Source organism: Lactuca virosa, chromosome 9 (genome assembly GCF_052849685.1).
Source record: "Lactuca virosa cultivar CGN04683 chromosome 9, Lactuca_virosa_CGN04683_v6, whole genome shotgun sequence".
NCBI lineage: Eukaryota > Viridiplantae > Streptophyta > Magnoliopsida > Asterales > Asteraceae > Lactuca > Lactuca virosa.
Genome location: NC_136434.1, coordinates 20618025 through 20638077, shown reverse-complemented (window position 1 = coordinate 20638077; position 20053 = coordinate 20618025). Strand labels below are relative to the sequence as shown.

Below are 20053 nucleotides of genomic sequence, written 5' to 3'. Positions count from 1 at the left end.
TTGTTAAAAAATAACCCGAACGAATTATGTTGCTTGTGTGTAGGTATAAATATAATGTACAAAGACATCCAACAAATCAATATATGCTTGTGTGTAGGTATTAAAATATGAATGGGGATATTTATACGTGATATTTTTTTGCATTTTCTACAAGATATTGGGTTTGAATATCCTCATGCCCACAATCCATAATATAACTAGCTAATTACACCTACGTAAAATCATTTGTTTAATTGTAAATTTATATAGCACTGGCCTATAAATATTTAATTAAAAGATATTTCATCTACGTATAAATTAGCATATTGTTTTTAGAAGTGATATTAATATTAAATAATTATAATTACCAAATATATTTTTTCTAATCCGTTTTCTTGACATGGACCGGAGATTAATTAACACATGCGTTTTCATTTGTTTAAATCAATAAAATTATTTATTATCCTTTTTCTTTAACATGTCCCAATTCATTTTATTCATTATTTTAATATCAAAATTGTTTATTTTGACTATTTAAAAATAGGTTCCATTTCGCCTATTTGGCAACCCGTTTTGCAATAATAGGGTAGAAGATTTACAAGTAGCTCATAAGGTAGTGATTTACCGGTAGCCTATAAAATAGTTGATTTTTTACCGCTAGCCCATAAGGTAGTTGATTTATTATTATTATTATTATTATTATTATTATATATATATTAAAATTGTGAAGAAAAAGAACAGTAAATCTGGGACATTTTTATCTGTTTTAGTCCCTTAAATTACATTCCCGTCCTGTCTTTTTGTTTGTGTCGCAGTTTTTTAATTTATTCATTTATTTGCCGCTTTGCTTTGTGATGTTGCAATTGTAGGTGGTTTTTTAGGGGGTCATATTTTGCCATTTTGTAAATTGTTAGTAGCTACGTGTTGTTCTGTCTTTCTTCACCGTTTTCTCATCCAATCGGATTCCGATTTCTGTACTTCTTCTCCACCATTTCCTAACCGACCTCATTTTTCTATCTGTGTTTTTATCAGTCGCTTTCTTCTTTACATTCTACCTGTTGTGGGCAACTACTCAGCTCCTTATCATTCCACGTTTCCTTCATCGCCTCTTGACCCAATCGATATATCCAGTTTCTTCCACCGCCTTTCACTGCTTCAATTCTCTTTCCCCTGAGTCACCGCCTCTCTCATCGGATTACTTCAAATCCATGCGAATACACACAGCGGATTTTATTCTCTGAAAATCGTTTCTGCTTCACACCTCCCACCATGTCCACCGCCACCGCCACTGGATTCATGTCTCCTCCTTGGTGATTGTCTTTGCTTATGCTTTGTGGAGGTTCGTTTTTGTTTTGACGTTTGTTTATTCTTTAATCGCACAACCATTTTGTAGAGACGGTGGAGAAGACATCGTCGGACCAGGTGAACTTCTTCATGAACTCGGATTCTGGTCGGCGATTAGGACTTTCAATTGACTTCTTTCCGATTTTCCACCAGGTTTCTCATTCCATGAATTTCTCATAAGGGATGAAGTGTCGATTTTGAGAGAGACGGAGTCGGTTGCAAAATCAACTTCGTTTCTACACTTCTGCTTCTAGGTATTTCTTTTTTTCTCCAACACACTTCTTCGATTCACTTGATTTGCAAGACTTTATACTTCTCTTCTACATCGATTTTCTCTGTTCTGCTTTCCAGATGGAAAGATAGAATGAGAAAGGGGCAAATAATCATCTTCCTGTTTATAACTTTTCAATTTAACTTTTTTATGCTTATGACAACCTTTTTATTCTTATGTCGATTTTTTTTTTGGGTTGTTTGTATCTCAGGCTGTAAATGACTTCATTTGAAGCTCACCGAGCTAAGGATTAGATTTTGTTGATGGGACGATATAGGTATTAGAAAAATTAGTATGCTAACTTTTATTTGATGTTCTCAGCATCACCTTCTTTTAATTTTTTCCAGTTTTTTTTAATGTCTGAGGATTGGAGTTTTTGCTCACTCAACTGTGAATTGAGTGACCCCACGCAATTCCATCTTCTATAGTGAAAAGGTATGTTTCTCTCTAATTTTAACGGTACATATTTTCATTGAACTGATTTTCTATCTTTTCTTCCCTTACGATTTCCTACAGTATTATTCAACTCTAAATGTTAATTCAAAAATTATTTGTTTGTGTGCTATTTTTATATGTCTACTGGGTAAAGATTGCAAGCTTAAACTGTGGAGTTTTGATCATGCCTATAACCTATTTGATGAAATGTTTTAACTAATAAGGCTCCATGTTTCTGTTTTTGCTAATTATTGAGTACTTAATGCCTAATTTTATGTACAGTGGCTTAATATTCGCTGTGTTTTGACCCTTTTGTATCGTGTTTGTTACTCTAAAAAGGAAAGATCTTCAAGAACCCAAGTTTGAAAATGGCTCAACAGAGCAGATTCAGGAAATTGTCAAGGAGCTCGAATCTCTTTTGCCGGCAAAGCAGGATCTTTGTTGACCCGAGTTTGAAAAAGGCTCAAATGAACACACCATACGGGTACACCAAGATCCTGCTTTTCAGAACACATTCAAAGTCCTCTCTACTGCTTCAATTGATGGTAAGCCAAAACTCAACTTTGGGAAGTCGGACAACCATTCGGGTACATCAGATGTCTTTAAGCCTCCATCTTTCATGACCTTAGAGTAACCCGAAGGCAAAGATCAGAAACAATGTTCATCTGAGGTGCAAGATGCTCAAAAAGTTGGTTGGATCCCAACTGTAACTAATGTCAACAAGGAATTAGAAGGGAGGTGCTACTTACCACCAAAGGCATTTGAAAAATAAAGAAAACGGTTACAATTTTGTTAGTTCTAAGGTTTCGTTTCTTTAACTGTTACCAATTTCATTTGATTTAGTTGACTTGATTATGGATCTGTATTGTTTTTATTTAAGAGATGGTAGACGTCAAATTGACTGTTGAAGAGAGGAATTTCACGCCAGTTGGATACAAGAATGTCCGACGTCACACACTCCAATACAAAAAAATATGGATGAAGATTAGTATCTAAAGGGTACCCATGTTTGATATCTTTTCAACAGATGACGATGTACATTTGGAAACAACTATTTTTTTTTCTCTGATTGTTTTTATATAGATTTTTTTTTGCTAACATACGCAAATGTTGGTACATGTGATTGATTACACATTTTATGGTCTTCATTGACCAAGTTATGTATGATGATAATGTAGGAAACTTGGCAAATAACAACCATTATTGAAATCTCTGCCCAAGTTAGAGGAAAATCAGTCGAATGTCATCTATTTCTCAAGGTAATATCACCCTTTTTCCTTTTTGGTAGTTTACACTTGTCTTTATCATTTAATAAAGTTTGTATATGATAAAAAAAATATAGTAAGATAGCCTACCATATAACTTACTTTGTGATGTTAATTATTTGCTTAGGATTAAATTCTGATGTATATACAATTTTTTATGTTTGATTCAGGTGGCTACTTTGTGAACCAATGACTTTTTTAACCTTAAGGACCTAACCATCTGTTTTCCTCATGCTTGCATTTGACAAGCTACAAAACCATTTTGTAATATTTTTTCCATAGAACACATTTATTAACTATAAAGTGCATTATTATAATCATCATTTTCTTATTATTTCCTCTGTTTTCTCTATTATATCGGCAGTACGAGACTTCCATTGGGATAACTGGTGTCTCTCCCGGTTCTATGGTGTTGGTGAGGTTGATGGAGACCGTCTTGGAATCATCCGACAGCAAGGGGTCGGCAACAGAGTTCGTCAATTGTGAGGCGTAATTTGGATCTACTAACTGTGTTCTTTTTTCAAAATTCCAAATGTGGTGTAAACTGCATATTGGATCTTTATCATCAGTAGGTGCTTATGTGATTTTTTAAATTTCTGTCCACATTTATATTACTAAAGAAAATAATTAGAGAAAGTAAAGATGGTCAAACATTTTGTTTACCATTCCAGTTTCAATGGAATTTTTGTTTCTATAAAATTATATTCATCTTATTTTAATGTTTTATTTTATTTTTATGATGTTGGTAAAAAGATGAGTTCGTTTTCAATGTGAATCCCAATGAGATTCAGTGATCGGTCAGCAGGTGTTCTTCTACAAATACTGTTAAAGCTTCCATAGACAAGTATGATCCTTTTTTCTTTGTTTCTTTATATATTTTGGTAAAAAAATGGAAATATTATTGCTAAATTTGTGAAAGAATAAAACGTAGTTGCATAAATTGAAAAAAAAAAGTGAAATGGTGTTTTGTTGAATAGAGGTATCAACTTGGATCCATTAACCAAGTGGTCAAAGGTAATAATCATTCATCAAATTTGTTTGTAAAGATATGTAATGTTTCCCTAATTGCCCCTTGAACAATGACAACAGGTTGGGTTGGTTCTATATGATCATCAAGTGCCTTATTTCATTTTTTGGTCTCTGATAGGACGGCATTTGAAAACCTAGAAAGGAAAAGGCAGGAATAGGTATGGAAACTTTCTGTTCATTGTTTCTTACTTTCATATAATTGTTTATTATAGCATGATACTTTCATTCTCTTATCACAACATTGTACTTTGAAAAATCTACAAAATTATAGAATGTTATTCAAATACTAAACAATTCTCTACTATAATTGGGTATTAAAAAAAGAATGGAAGTATCATGCTTTTCTTACAATGAACTAATCTTACAATACAAGACCATATTGATAGTGTTCTTTATAATTATACACAACACCTAACTGGAAACCTTTGTGAATGCATACAGTGATAAAAGGAGCAAACTCCTAATAAGTTGAGGGTGTAAAACATTTGAGAACAAATTGATGTCAAAATGACATTATCTGATAAAATTGTTGCTAGCAAAATCTGTTAGGTTGTAAAAAATTTTAAAATCTTTCTGTCAAGTTGTACGGATTTTTACTGTCCGTATGAAATATGTTATATTGATGGTTCTATGTTGTTTGCAGATGGATGCAATCGACGTTGACTATCAGTATGACCGGAATTATATTGAAGGTGCAAAGAGTGGTAGAAGATCATTTGTAAAGCAACAAAGTAAAATAAAATTGACTCAAGCAACATACTATACTTCCAAACAAAAGCGACACCTTGCGGGGGTCACATTTCTAGTTATTATTATTGTTGTTATTATTAATATTATTATCATTATTATTATTATTATTATTATTTGAATATTTAAATAGTTGAATTTTATTCAAAATAACTAGCAAGGAACCGGTAGAAAGGAAAAATTACAAAACATTACAAATCAAAAGAGTTTTGTAACCGTATAGTTCAGTTGAGATTACTTTTAGTATTTCTATTTGAAAGCCAATCAAAAGAATACATAACAATCTTTTCAAAAACATTATTTATATTCATTTTGAAATATTGGAACATCACATTGTCCAAATCATCCAACTACATATCACTATGGTCACCTCTCTGGTACCTTTCTCTTTGCAGGAGTCAAGTTAATTGTATACGTGCATATCATAAGCTCAGATACTATAATCAAAATGGGAAAAATAAGTTTTCTATTGAAAATTAAAATTGTATGCATGTGTTGGGTTTGTCTTGATTATGTTTTAAGATACTATATGCTTTTGTTAAATTTCAGCAACACTACCAATGAAAAAAGCAAAAAGAAAACAAGAAACCAAAACAATTAAAATGTTTATATTTTGATATTTCCAAAGTAAAAAAACTGAACTTTTAGGTTCGGTTTTGTATTTTGAAGATTTTTTTTCTCAAAAATGATGTTTTTTAGAAAATAAAAATAAAAATTAAGTATGAAGTGTTTCTCTTAAATTTTTAGAAATATAAAACTTTTTATAAAATATAAAATAATATACTACACATTATTAATTGATAATTTTTATGTAATAAGCATTTACTAACCTTTTGTTGTATTTTTGAATATTAGGTTATCATAAAAAAATGTTTGAAATAAAAGTGGTTCTTGATCTGGTTGCAGATGGTTGTAGTGTTTCTTATCGTCTTGACTATTTAAAACGTCTATTTTTTTAACATACATGTTTCATGAATGTTGTTACTATGTTAGGTATAACCAATTAAGTTAGGCACATTGTTAGGAACTCAATAAAAATATCATTTCCACTTGTTATCTTATACTTCTCTTTGTGGTCGATAATTTGGAGATATGGTAAATGTCTTATTTAAGTTTCATACTCCATTAAATTCTTATATTTAAGGTGGGAAATCAAATGCAAAGAATATAAATGTGAGATTCTTTCTTTAATAATATTGTAACTGTAAAACTGATTTTTTTTGCGGGTTATTAGAGGCCATCGAGTCTTTAAGTGTGGATCTGGATTGGTCCAGACGTATTTATATTTGAGTTGTTAGCGGGTTCTCGACTTGGGTCCTAGCTAACATCATAGAAGAGAATCGTTAGAACCTTCCTAAGACATGATCCTAGGGAGCATGCTCCAACGATAAAGTTAAATTGTCTATACTTGGAAATAATTTCTCTAGGATGGAGAGAACCATCTTATCTTAGAACTGTATGTGAGAGGTAGAGTCCAGTGTGGAGCTCTCTTATGAGTGTCCTACATATGGTGGATGAGGCATCTATATCTATATCTATATCTATCCATATCTATATCTATATATATTTATATCTATATGTATATATCTATATATCTATATATACTTATAAATGAAGCATTTTTCCTTTCACCACATTCATTTGAAACTCATGCATTTTTCCTTTCACCACATTCATTTGAAACTCTCATTACTTTTCAATTTCTTTCTAATAATGATTATAAGTTGGTTAATAAGATTAAATAAATATCAAACTTAAAGTGTAATCATATATAAACTAAATTTCAATATTAAAAGAATACATTTACTTCTACTTATAAAGTTATGTTTTTTAACTTTTAACATATTATACTTAATTTATTAGTTTTAATATATTGTTGGATGTAAACCATTATCATTTCAAAACTACAACTTTTGAGCAATTTGCATAAAATACTTAAATTATAAATTTAAATATATCATTACAGGATCAACTTAAATATAAATTTTAGTTTAACTTAAACAGCCCAAAGAATATTGTGTAGATAGTTAAAAATGATAAATTGTAGTGTCTTTCTAATAATGATTATAAGTTAGTTAATAAGGTTAAATAAATATCAAACCTAAAGTGTAATCCTAAATAAACTAAATTTCAATATTAAAAATAATATATTTACTTCTATTTATAAAGTTATATCTTTAACTTTTAACATAATATACTTGATTTATTAGATTTAATATGTTGTTGTATGTAAACCATTATCAGTTTAAAGCTAAAACTTTTGAACAGTTTGAACAAAATACTTAAATTGTTAATTTAAATATAACATTACAGTGTCAACTTAAATATAAATTTCAGTTTCACTTAAAAATCCTAATGAATATTTTGTGAATAGTTAAAAGTGATAAATTGTAGTGCTAAATGAAAAAACTAAATTATAATCTCAATTTAACTAAAATATTTCCTAAATATATTTTTATAATCGTTAAAAGTTTTCAAATAAGTAGCTTAAAATAACTTACAGTAACAATAGTTAAAAATAATTCTATATAAATGATTATATTGTTACCTTTAAAATCAAAAAACAATGTTTGATGTTTTAAATAATTATAATGATAGAAATTAAAACGTTAAACAAATAAATTTTAAAAAATTAATTAACAATAACAACAACTATAAATAACATTAAACCATATATTATATTTAATTTTATTCATGAGTAACTCACGGGTAGAAGTCATTCAAACGGTTGAGATTATGCAGTTATAATAGATGTATATATTATCATATAATTCAAAATAATCAATATATTATATCAATTTAGTATACGAATTATTATATCAAATTTAACAACAACGTTATTGTTATAAAAAGAGGGGACAATGAGAGATAAAAAAGAGACCAATCATGCTCATGTGAATTCTCTCATTGGATGGGATATAACTTGGTAAATGAAGACGAAATTTCATAAATGGTCCCTATCGTTTACCAAAAATCACAAACTCAATCCATAATAAAATCCCCCGAAAATCCATAGCAAAATCCCCCGGAAATTACCACCAAATGAAAAAGGGGTTGTTAATTAGCAAATAGCAACATATGTATTTGAGTTAATTAGTAGTTATTTGAGTTATATTTCCATTTTTACATACCCAATAAGCGATTCAATCTTTCAATTAAAAATAAATCATAATAAAAACTTTGAAAATCGTCCTAGTCTTTTTCAAGAACTTTATAATCTTAAAAGCCTTTTAAAAACGGGGTATTGTAATTATATCTTTAAAGTAAGTTGTAAAAAATTATATGAAATCTTAGGTATTGTTGTAATTTTTTATAATGTTATCCTTCCTAATTTGTACATCTTTTACGAAATGAAGGACCATAATCCTTGAATTTTATTTCTAGAGTTAGAAGATAGCTCATTAAATGCAATACAAATTATTACCCATCATTTTTCACTACACTCTGGACGAGGGGTAGGATACCTAGTCTTATCAGTACAATAGTCATATTTCATATACTTTTTTCTTACATCTTCTAATGATTTCAGTTGTTGGGGGTTCAATTGCCAATATTTTTTATTGTTCCACCAATACTTTTGAGAAGCACAGTCCTTATTAGGACTGTTAGGCATCGAGATGCACCCATCAATGTTAAAATCTTGGAAATTGACATGGAATGGTGCATTTGAATAATTGACATTCGTTTTTCCACCATCTGTAGCCCAACTTGATCCATCCCAGAAGCTCGTAATCACTTGCAATGTATGATTAGGGTACCCAATACCTCTAATTATGTTGTTCTTATATACTCTTATTGGTGTGTCATCTACAAAGAACCTGAAATGAATATAAAATGTAACCATTAGTAAATATATTTGTTTATAAAGTGATTGGTTTTCTTTTCTTGATCATTGGACACAATCAAGCTAACAAAACCTATAAAGTTTGATATCAATATGATGTATGTAATTTCCGATAAAAGAAGATACACGCGTACACAACTTGATGGTCGTTCCATAGCAATTTGTAGTAATGGAAATCCGCACCAGGATCGAACCAAAGACTGCTCTCTACCACCGAGACCATTTGTAAATACGTTCGTTTGTAAAATGACTGGTTTGCCCGGCCGCTTTCCCAAGAACTTAAAGTCCATTTCTTCGTGAACAGTTGTATTTAGAAATAACTACGTTGACTCGACATAATGAGAAACATACTACCAGATGCATAAATCATTGATCTTTAAGGGTTGTTAGGTTGACAACCATTTAGTTTTTATTCATTTACGATTTTAATCTTATTACAAGCGAAAAATAATTTTTATGGTTATGATTTTGAATGCGATAGACATTTTTAAAACTTCACCACTTGTTTTTTTTTTCTTTTTTTTTATACCATAAGGCTTGGATTAGTTTCATGTGAACCTTCTTTTTATATATATATATATATATATATATATATATATATATATATATATATATATATATATATATATATATATATATATATTATAAAGGAGGTCATTCTAAATCATGTGGTTAGAGATATTTGGTTTTTTCAAACCATATTGATTTGAAACATAAATGACCTTTTATATTTCTTAATTAATAACATTTATAATATTTATAAATTTCCATTAATGGTTTGTATTCTGTCATTATATATGTGGCTATATTAGTACATTTTTCTTACAAAAAGTCGGTCATATGGTTGAAGTTATTGTGATTCAAAAAGCTTTCATATAGTTCAAGCGTTTATGATTAAAATATTAGTAATATTTCTCACAAAAAACTTTCATATAGTTCAAACGTTTATGCTCCAAATATAAAGAGTTGAAAATATGGTTTATGTCACATCAATGGTGTGAATTAACTCAAATTAAAATAAATATATAAATATATATAATTTGACTAAATTATTAAAATAATATAATGGGTGATTAATTAGGAGTAATTGAGTTTAATTAGAAAAAATAATGAGCTTTAAACCCTAAAACCGTCATCTTGATTAGCAAAATAAATTCGAGCATTTGAAGGGATTATAACGTCCAAGGCCTTATGCATTATAAAGAGTTCGAGAAATATAGGGTGCAGGTTAGCAACAAAGCTTTGGTTAGAAGTTATCGGTTACGAGGTGAGTTTTTTTATGTTCGTGGTTGCTCGCACATAAATTTTTATCATGCGTTTATTATGCGGTTTTTATTTATTTATTAACAATAACTTTTATGATTAGGAATGGCAACGGGGTGGGTTCGGGGCTGGGCAGGCTTTACCAAACCCGAACCCGATTTCTAAAGGTGTACCTGACCCCGACCCGATACCCGACGGGTTTCTTTCGGGGCACCCCGTCGGGGCTGAAACTTTCCCCGAACCCGGCCCGAAACCCGAAACCCGATAACGGTCCGAAAACCCGACCCTAAAACCCGAAATGTGGCAGAAAAAAAAAACTACAAATACAGAATGATAAATTAAGATACCAAATAAGTTCTTAAATCATTTAACAAAATAGAAATCACCAATAGTCTAATATTGTAACAACCAACCAACCAAAACATCCAAGTACACAATATGAAAAATTAATTCATAACAATAATACATTACCACTTAACATTAAAACAAACTTAAAATCAAACAAAATCATCCAAACTTGTTGTCCCGCTTTCATTAGTGTTTTCCTCCCACATCTTGACTACTTGCAGCTGGAGCATGATTTTGACTGTTTGAATTCATATTTCCTGAAAAATAAAAACCAATGTCATATCAGACTCAACAAATATGTCTAAATAGATTAGAATTCAGAAATTCACTCAAATCAGATTCAAATAGATAAGTCTAAACAGAAACATATTACAAATCAGAAACCAATTGTTCAACTCAAACCAATGTCATATCAGACTCAACAGACAACAAATAGACAACAAATAAGTTCATTTGAAAAGAAAGACAACAAATAGACAACAAATAAGTTCATTTGAAAAGAAATCAACTAATATATGCATTTGAATATCACAAAACAGATTCATCAGACAACAAATAATTTCATTTGAAAAGAAATCAACTAATATATGCATTTGAATATTACAAAATAGATTCATCAGACAACAAATAATTTCATTTGAAAAGAAATCAACTAATATATGCATTTGAATATCACAAAACAGATTCATCGGTACAAATCAGCATTATCCAAAACCAATTCATCAATCATATTTGAAATCAAAAATCAATTCATCATAAAGACGTAACTGGTCACTGGATTCGAGATGCTCATTATTCTTACCTGGATTGTCGTTAACGAGGCGACGATAGAGAGAGGATACGAGCCTGCGAGGGTTGAATAGTGATGGTTGCTGGACGAGGCAGACTTCGATGAAACGGAAAATGCTTCAGGACGTTGTTGCTGGACGATGGTCGATGGTCGGCTGGTTGCAATCGCTTCTATTGATCGACGATGCCACGACGGTGTAATCGATTAGTAAGTCGACGATGGTGTAGTCGATTAGTCGACTTCTTGTTCATCGGACCATAGCTGAAATTTTTTGATTTTGTCGATTTGAAAGAATGAGTCGGTTGCTGGAAGCCTGGAACGAAGCGTAATGCGAGAGAATGACTGAATGTGTTAGGGTTAGTCTTCCATCAGGGGCAGAAGTGTAATATATATATATATATATATATATATATATATATATATATATATATATATATATATATTTTCGGGGCGGGGCGGGTCGGGGCAGACACTCCCCACTCCCTGACCCGAACCCGAAAAAAATACCCGATAAGGACCCGATACCCGATAAGAGCGACCCGACCCGACCCGAAAACTTCGGGAATCGGGTTTCCCCATCGGGTTCGGGTTTTTTTGCCATCCCTATTTATGATAAGTATGGTTGCGTGCAAATGTTATTTTAGACTTGTTATCTACCGTGTTTTTTTTGGATGACATGTTTAGCGGAAACGGGTGGGGGTTTAATCGCCGTGAGCATGACGATGTGTGTGATCGGTGGGGATGTGAATTGAGAATTATACTCATTTCCTTGGATATTTAAAATTCTTGAGTACAATTGATAGGTTGTACCAAGGGGAAGGGAAACGACCCACTGGTTTTTTCTATGGATAATTAATCGTTCCCTTAAATTATGTCATCGGGTGATATGTTTTGCTGTATGATTTATTGAAGATATATGATAAAACTATTTTTTTAAGTGATGAACATGTATGTGCAACACGAACTCACTAGGCTCTAAACTTACCCATTAGAATCTTTAAATGTACGCAACCCAGGAACTAACGTAGCAAGTGGCAGCGGGAAGGGGAAGGATAAGGTTCAGACTTAAAGGAAACGACGAGTTTTGAGGAAGACGTAACGCACCAAGTGTTTATTTAAATTTTAATTGCTTCCGCAATTATTATTAATAATGATATTAGTATTTGGATTTTCGGATATTAGAGGTTATTGAGGCTATGTTATGATAATATTTGTATTTGAAATTTGGGGCGTTACAAATGGTAATTGTAATATGATTTTTTCCCTTCAACCAACACAAGTGAAGTTTTTCTATTCTTTCTTTATATTCATTTTCTCATGTAATCTTTATACGTGATTTGTGTGTAGTAATCAATCTTGAATGTGAGGCTCCAAACATCAATGTTTTGCTTGAAACATCTTTATAATTATTCTTTGTCAAGAAAAACATTTTGATTGCAGGTTAGTGAAGAATTGTCATCAAGTTTATATAGTTGAATGGTGTAAAAGGAAGAAAGAAGAGTAAAAAAAAAGAATATAGTTTTTTTTGTTTGAGCAGAGTAGACGGACATAAGTGTTTTTCTTTGGATTTAAATGTATATTTATGTTATATATATATATATATATATATATATATATATATATATATATATATATATATATATATATTCAATCATCCAATTTCTTATTTATTTAATTGTAGTTTTTCTATTTTGATTATGTTTTGTTTATATTATTTTTTTGTTGGGTTATCCTTTACAACAAATTTACAAGACAATATTTAAAAGATAACATCATTTTTAATATTAGATATGTAATTATGATTGACTTATCGTGATATGTTCTTCATATGAAAGTGTTTTTTTTTCAAATTACTACGACACAAATTACATATGATATTTGTGAAAATATATATTATATGTGATTTGTTTAACGTATATATCCACCTATGTATGTTATAAAATTAAAAGTAAATATCTTTACGTTTAAAAATTGAAGGGATTAAAATGATGCATCAAACCAATTATTTATATGGGAAATAATAATAATAATAATAATAATAATAATAATATTTCCAAGCACTATATTCATTTGAAACTCACATTAAGACTTAAGAGTTTTGTAATTTATATATATTTATTATTCATAACTCAATAGTTTTTAATTTATGATTATTAATTAGCGATCACTAATAACTTTTAATTTTCCTTTCATGAAATTCCCACTAAAAATCAAGAAATTTCTAACTTATGTATATTTATTACTTAAAACTCAATAGTTTTTAATTTATGGTTATTAATTAGTAATCACTAATAACTTTTTATTTTTCTTTTCTTTATAACATTATAAAGTTTTGCTCAATAAAAACATTCATGTGTCTAAAAGTTGTTAAGTTTTGCCTAGTAAAAACATTCATGTGTTTAAAAATGTTTGTGATTCAAATATAAAGAGTTAATACATATCTTATAATAGATGTTTTAGTGTTTTATGTTATTAAACATTGTGGTGTTTATTTTTCTTTTGTTATTCTTACTCTTTTCTCACAAAAAAAGTTTCATGTGATTGAAGGTTTTGTGATTCACATATTGCAATATAGTTTTTTCTTGGAATAATAGCTATATTAGTCGTATTTTCACATAAAAAGTTTTCATATAGTTCAAGCGTTTACGATTTACATATTGCAATATAGTTTTTATTGTAATAATAACTATATTAGTAGTATTTTCTCACAAAAATATTTCATGTAGTTCAAGTGTTTATGATTCAAATATGAGGAGTTTAAGAAGTGGGTTATTTCACATCAATGCTAGTTGTAATATGATTTTTTTTCTTAGGTAATCATGCTTGAAATTTGATAAAAGCTTGAACATATCTTTTACAACATTAAGTAACTTTTTTATATGACTTAGTAGAAGTACTTGAGACTCAATAGAAGCAAGAATAAGAGTCCAAGCCCATAAACTCTTTCCTTTTTCTCTTTTTTTCATGTTAGTGTCTCTATGGATATCCTCTATCTAGGTGTCTCTTTGGTGTTTTTCTTCACCAAAATTAGCCACAAAGCTCCAAAATTGAGGGAATAGTTACGAAGAATTAAATATTTATATCTTTCCAAAATATAATGGTTATAAACACAATTTTTCTCTGTTTTTATTAACACGCAAATTCTGCTCTCGGGTTCGGAGGTTTGTGCATTGTCTCTCTTATGATATTTATCTAACACTTGATACTAATTTTTAGAAATGATAATCTAATGTCTATTTATATATATCTTTATCTTTAAAAATAAATATTATCAAAAAGGCAATCCAAATGAATATGATTCAAGATATGTCATATACTTGCATTATATTCTTTTGAAACCTCCACAACCTTTCAACTTTCAACCAATTAATAACAACCACTCAAGAAATCTCAACAACCTTTCAACTTTCAACCAATTAATAACAACCACTCAAGAGTTTTTAACTTATATCTTATAATTAATTAACTAAATGAACTTTCATGTTCCTAAAATTATTTTTCATTTATTAATGACTTTATTTTCCCCTCATTGATGCATTTCTAGCCATATTAGTAGTATATATATATGTAAGATTTTCCTACAAAAAGTTCATATGTTTGAAACGGTTGAAGAAATAGGTTTTATTGCATAAAAATGAGAATTTTATTATTTTTCTCAATGTATCAAATACATTAAGTGTATATTGTGTTATATTTATTATTTTTGTGTGATTTTATGAGTGTTTAAAATGTTTATTAAATACAAATTTTAGAATATATTATTTGGTGTTTTACTGTTAGTAAAACTTATAGTACTTTCATGATTTTTGGTATTTTTCATATATAAGAATCAAGATATATATATATATATATATATATATATATATATATATGGGAAAAGTGAATATATATTACAGTCCTACCTAAGCTTAGGTACTAAACCTCATGAAAATACGTTTTTTTACTATATAAAGATTGCGATTAGGGGATTCACAATTAACACTTGAAGATGTAGATTCATGATCTACATAATAGTTTTGATAAGGAAGGAAGAACATTGATTATCTTCAACCTTCGTGACAGTGGAAAACAATACTGTTCACTAGGGTGAAGTAATAAACGATAATGGAGGAATGAAAACAGGGATGGTAAAACGATAATGGAGGAAATAAGTGTTATTGGGGACGGTATATTTACCAAGTGAAAACCAAATCGAGTATAATTACTAAGTTAAAACGACATATCTTGGAGGTTTAGTACCTAAGCTTAGGTGGGGCTGTAAAGTATATTCCCTATCCCCTATATATATATATATATATATATATATATATATATATATATATATATATATATATATATATATTGATTTGAAACCCATGTCTTTTCAACTTCCAACATTATTTTAACTTATTAAATAAAATATTAACATTAATATGGTAGATTATTTGAAATATTATTATAATATACTTAGTTGTTTAGTTTAAACATGGTTTTAAATACAATGTTTATAAACAATTTTTTAAATTATCAATATAATATATTTAATTTATTAATTTAAATATGGTATAAGATTTAAAACCAAAACCTAGATCTCAAATAAACTCAAAAAATAATCAATTCTTTTTGTAAATAGTTAAAATGTTATATTTGTTGAATACAAACATCAATCGAATTATCAAATAAATAAAAATACTATCAATAAACTATTTTTTTATAATAATAGTTAAAAAGAAACATAAATTTATTTATATCTATATCTATTATCAAAATTAAAAAATGGTCATATAAGTAAAATTTTAAACTAATCAATCATAAAAATTATTAAAAATAACACTAAATAAAAAATCATATTTAGTTTTATTTATGTGCAAACAATGGGTAGAGACCATTGAGTACTATTGTTCAAAATAATTGTGATTATAGATATAAACTTAGTTGAATAATTATTATGTCATTGTTTATGTCAATAACATAATCATTTTAAACAATATTTTTTAATTCATATATTAAATTACAAAAGATGTCGTTCAAAGTCATGTGGTTAGAGATAAATTGTTATTTTAAACCATATAGATTTGAAAGCTATATATTTCAATATTCCTGAAGTTAATGTCAATTACTACAATAATTATAAATTTATAATAAGTTTTTGTATTCCTACTTATGTATATATTGCATTACTATAAAAATGACCAATCATTTTAGTAAAACCTCCATACACAAATCACATACAAAATTTAGAGAGAATATGAAGATAAAAAAGTAATAGATCAACAAGGTAGAAGATTTTTGAAGTGTTAATTTGTAAAAGAAAGCAAATGGTGAGGTATATTGGGGAGAACTCAAAGTGGGTATCATAATAAAGGTTTTGAAATACTAAAAGCAATAATGTGTTATTTTCTCATTTTTATAATTTATATCCATATATTGTTCTTTACACTTTCTTTGTATTTTAAGAAAAAATTTATGGTTGTATATTTAAAGCCAAAAGAAAAAGATGATCACGTTTCAGTTTAATTGTTACAATTTCTTGAAGATGTATGTTTTTAGTTTGCAATGTCTTATATGATTCTTTGATTGAGTTTCGTCGTTGAGTATACAACTAATATACTTACAAAAGTAGAGTTATATATATTAATTAATATATTACTAGAATATGGAATAAAAAAATATAACAACAAGACAAGATGTCTAGTCTTTTTAACTAAGAATTAATTAGTAACTATAACTCAAGAGTTTTGTAACTTATGTGCATATATATATATATATATATATATATATATATATATATATATATATATATATATATATATATATGATTAGTAATGTGTACTTACGATTTGAACTTTAAAATAATTAATAACTACAAGTGAAGAGTTTTCTTAACTAATGGTTACTATGTGAAAATTATTATATTTATTTGGTTACTATAAAGATATAAATATTTCACATATATAGATGAGATTGTTGGAGTTTGGTGCATAAGATGGTGAAAAAAGTATGATTTGAGAAAACTCAAAACTCTACATTGTGGTATTGAATTAGGAAGAGAAAGATACAAATTTATATAAGCGGAATATACAAATTTTGTTTATATTGTTTGAAAATAATATGAAACAAAATGTATGGTTAATTCTTTTTTTCTATTCTACCGTGTTGAATCCCCTATATTTTATTTTTCTACACCAAATGAAATTCACTAAAAAATGATGCACAATAAAACGATATTCACATATGATATTCGTACTATTATATATATATATATATATATATATATATATATATATATATATATATATTTAAGCAAGTTATATTAAGACACACAAGTATTGTGTAACCGTGTACCAAGTGCTATATGAGAACGATTAGGTTACACATTCTCATTATTTTTCTTTTATTCTTATTCTCACACATTTTCATTCTTAAAGATTATATTAACAAAATAACATTCTCACAAAATGATAATTATAAAAAGTCATCATAAAAGTCCATACTATCCTTATAAATGATTTAATTTTTTTAACTAATTGATTTTTAGTATTTTCATTACCTTACAGGACTATTTCTTATTAAATTCTTGTTAAATATCAATTACCATATGGCCACACAATACTCTTTGTCCAAGCAATAACATCTCTGTATAGGGTTAGGTTTATATATATATATATATATATATATATATATATATATATATATATATATATATATATATAAAAGAACTATGAAGACAAGTTTAAAGCATTTGTACATACATAAAAAGCAGTAACAATACCACCGGAATCTTTAGCCGGTAGCTTAATATATATATATATATATATATATATATATATATATATATATATATATATATATATATATATATATATATAAGAACTATGAAGACAAGTTTAAAGCATTTGTACATACATAAAAAGCAGTAACAATACCACCGGAATCTTTAGCCGGTAGCTTAATCTTCATTTGAAAGCATCCCGATCCAAAACATAATTTTGACCCAAATCCAGCACCTTCAAATAAATTTATAAGTACATGTTACTAGCGTAGATATGAGTAATCGTGTAGATATACATGTGTATTTTTTCGGCCAATGATTAAACTATATGACATTTTCATGTGAATTTGAATAGATTCACATATGAATCACATTGGTCGCTCACATATAAATGACTAGAATGCAAGTGTAAAAGTTGGATGGAGTGATCATTCACTTGTTAATGACCAAATTGCTTAAATTTACTATGTTTATATATCGATATAAATGTCTATTTGTAGATCATGGAATTTATGTATTTTGGTATATTTATTTTTTCCGATAAAAATAAAGCTCTAAAAAATAGAAAAATGCATAAATCAAAGGATTAACATTATTTTAGGAAATGTGTATTTGTAACGTCGAAGTCGAAGTGTCTGTGACTTATCTATTCTAATGAAATATGGTCATACATTTTTCTTAATATCTAAAAAAATTGTCATATCTATGATTAGCCTTAAATTTTTAGTCAAAAAGACCTGATCGATTTTTTGGTTCCTTAAAATTTATGGTTTTAATGGAACGTAACTTAGAAAACAAGTCATGTTAAAAAAATGCTCAAAAATGTGAGCAAACCAAAGAACTCCATCATAATCCTTGAATCAAATTCATATATATAGTAATAAAATAATGGATACTACTAAACAAACTCATCAAATTAACATATCGAAAAGTGATGGAGTTTATTTGTCATATATATATATATATATATATATATATATATATATATATATATATATATATATATATATATATTTGAAAACCAGAATAATATGGTTATGTAAAATTATTATTATTTTTGTTAGTGATAAAACAATAAAGTATAGAATCTAAATAATTACTTTCAGAAAACAAGTAAAGATTATTCAAAAAATACAATTTAGTAGAAAACCTGAGGATTTATCCAATGACAACCGAACCTCTCGCCCTTGATTAAGAAGTTGAAAATGCTGATTTCCCCAAATTATCTTATAATTTTCATCAAAGCTAGCATTTTGTGCTGCATCACTAACTCTAAGCAAGAAAATTACTTCAGACAAAATGACCATCATCTTCGTTATCATCCATAAATGAAGACCCATTTGATCGTTGCAAACAAATTATGATTATTGCTAAAAAATAACCCGGATAAATCAAGTTGCTTATGTGTAGGTATAAATATAATGTACAAAGACATCCAACAAATCAATATATGCTCGTGTGTTGTGTGCAGGTATTAAAATATGAATGGGAATATTAATATGTGATATTCTTTTTGCATTTTCTACAAGATATTTGGTTTTAATATCCTCATGCCCACAATCCATAATATAACTAGTTAATTACACCACCCGGGATAAATTAGTTTATATAAATATTTAAAAACTATACATAAAATCATTTTTTTAATTGTAAATTTATATAACATTGAACTATAAATATTTAATTAAAATATGTTTCATATACGCATAAATAATCATATTGTTTATATTGTTTTTAAGTGACATTAATATTTAATAGTTATCATTACCAAATATATTTTTTCTAATCCATTTTCTTGACATGGCCCAGAGATTAATTAACACATGTGTTTTCTTTTGTTTCAACCAATAAAATTATTTATTACCCATTTTCTTTAACATGTCTCAATTCATTTTATTCTTTATTTTAATATCAAGCTTTTTTATTTTGACTATATAAAAATAGGTTCCCATTTCGCCCATCTAGCAACCCGCTTTGCAATAATAGG

At 28.1% G+C, this 20053-nt stretch overlaps 1 long non-coding RNA gene and 1 pseudogene across 14 annotated transcripts; one reads left to right on the top strand and one right to left on the bottom strand.

Annotated features, from left to right (window-relative positions):
• The first annotated feature begins 857 nt into the window (after positions 1 to 857).
• Positions 858 to 5208, top strand: LOC145137195 (uncharacterized). Of its 14 annotated transcripts, none has more exons than XR_013720949.1 (12): positions 860 to 1401; positions 1477 to 1577; positions 1806 to 1871; positions 1942 to 2029; positions 2369 to 2574; positions 2659 to 3028; positions 3208 to 3288; positions 3465 to 3558; positions 3659 to 3862; positions 4048 to 4138; positions 4384 to 4481; positions 4967 to 5208. It is a non-coding gene; the product is annotated as an uncharacterized LOC145137195 (long non-coding RNA). The 14 variants fall into 14 exon arrangements; XR_013720941.1 differs by adding an exon at positions 4272 to 4308 and having other exon boundaries at positions 2369 to 3028; XR_013720939.1 differs by adding an exon at positions 4226 to 4308 and having other exon boundaries at positions 2369 to 3028.
• A 3289-nt stretch (positions 5209 to 8497) lies between these two features.
• On the bottom strand, positions 8498 to 19456 carry LOC145138995 (xyloglucan endotransglucosylase/hydrolase protein 2-like; annotated as a pseudogene).
• Positions 19457 to 20053: the final 597 nt, after the last annotated feature.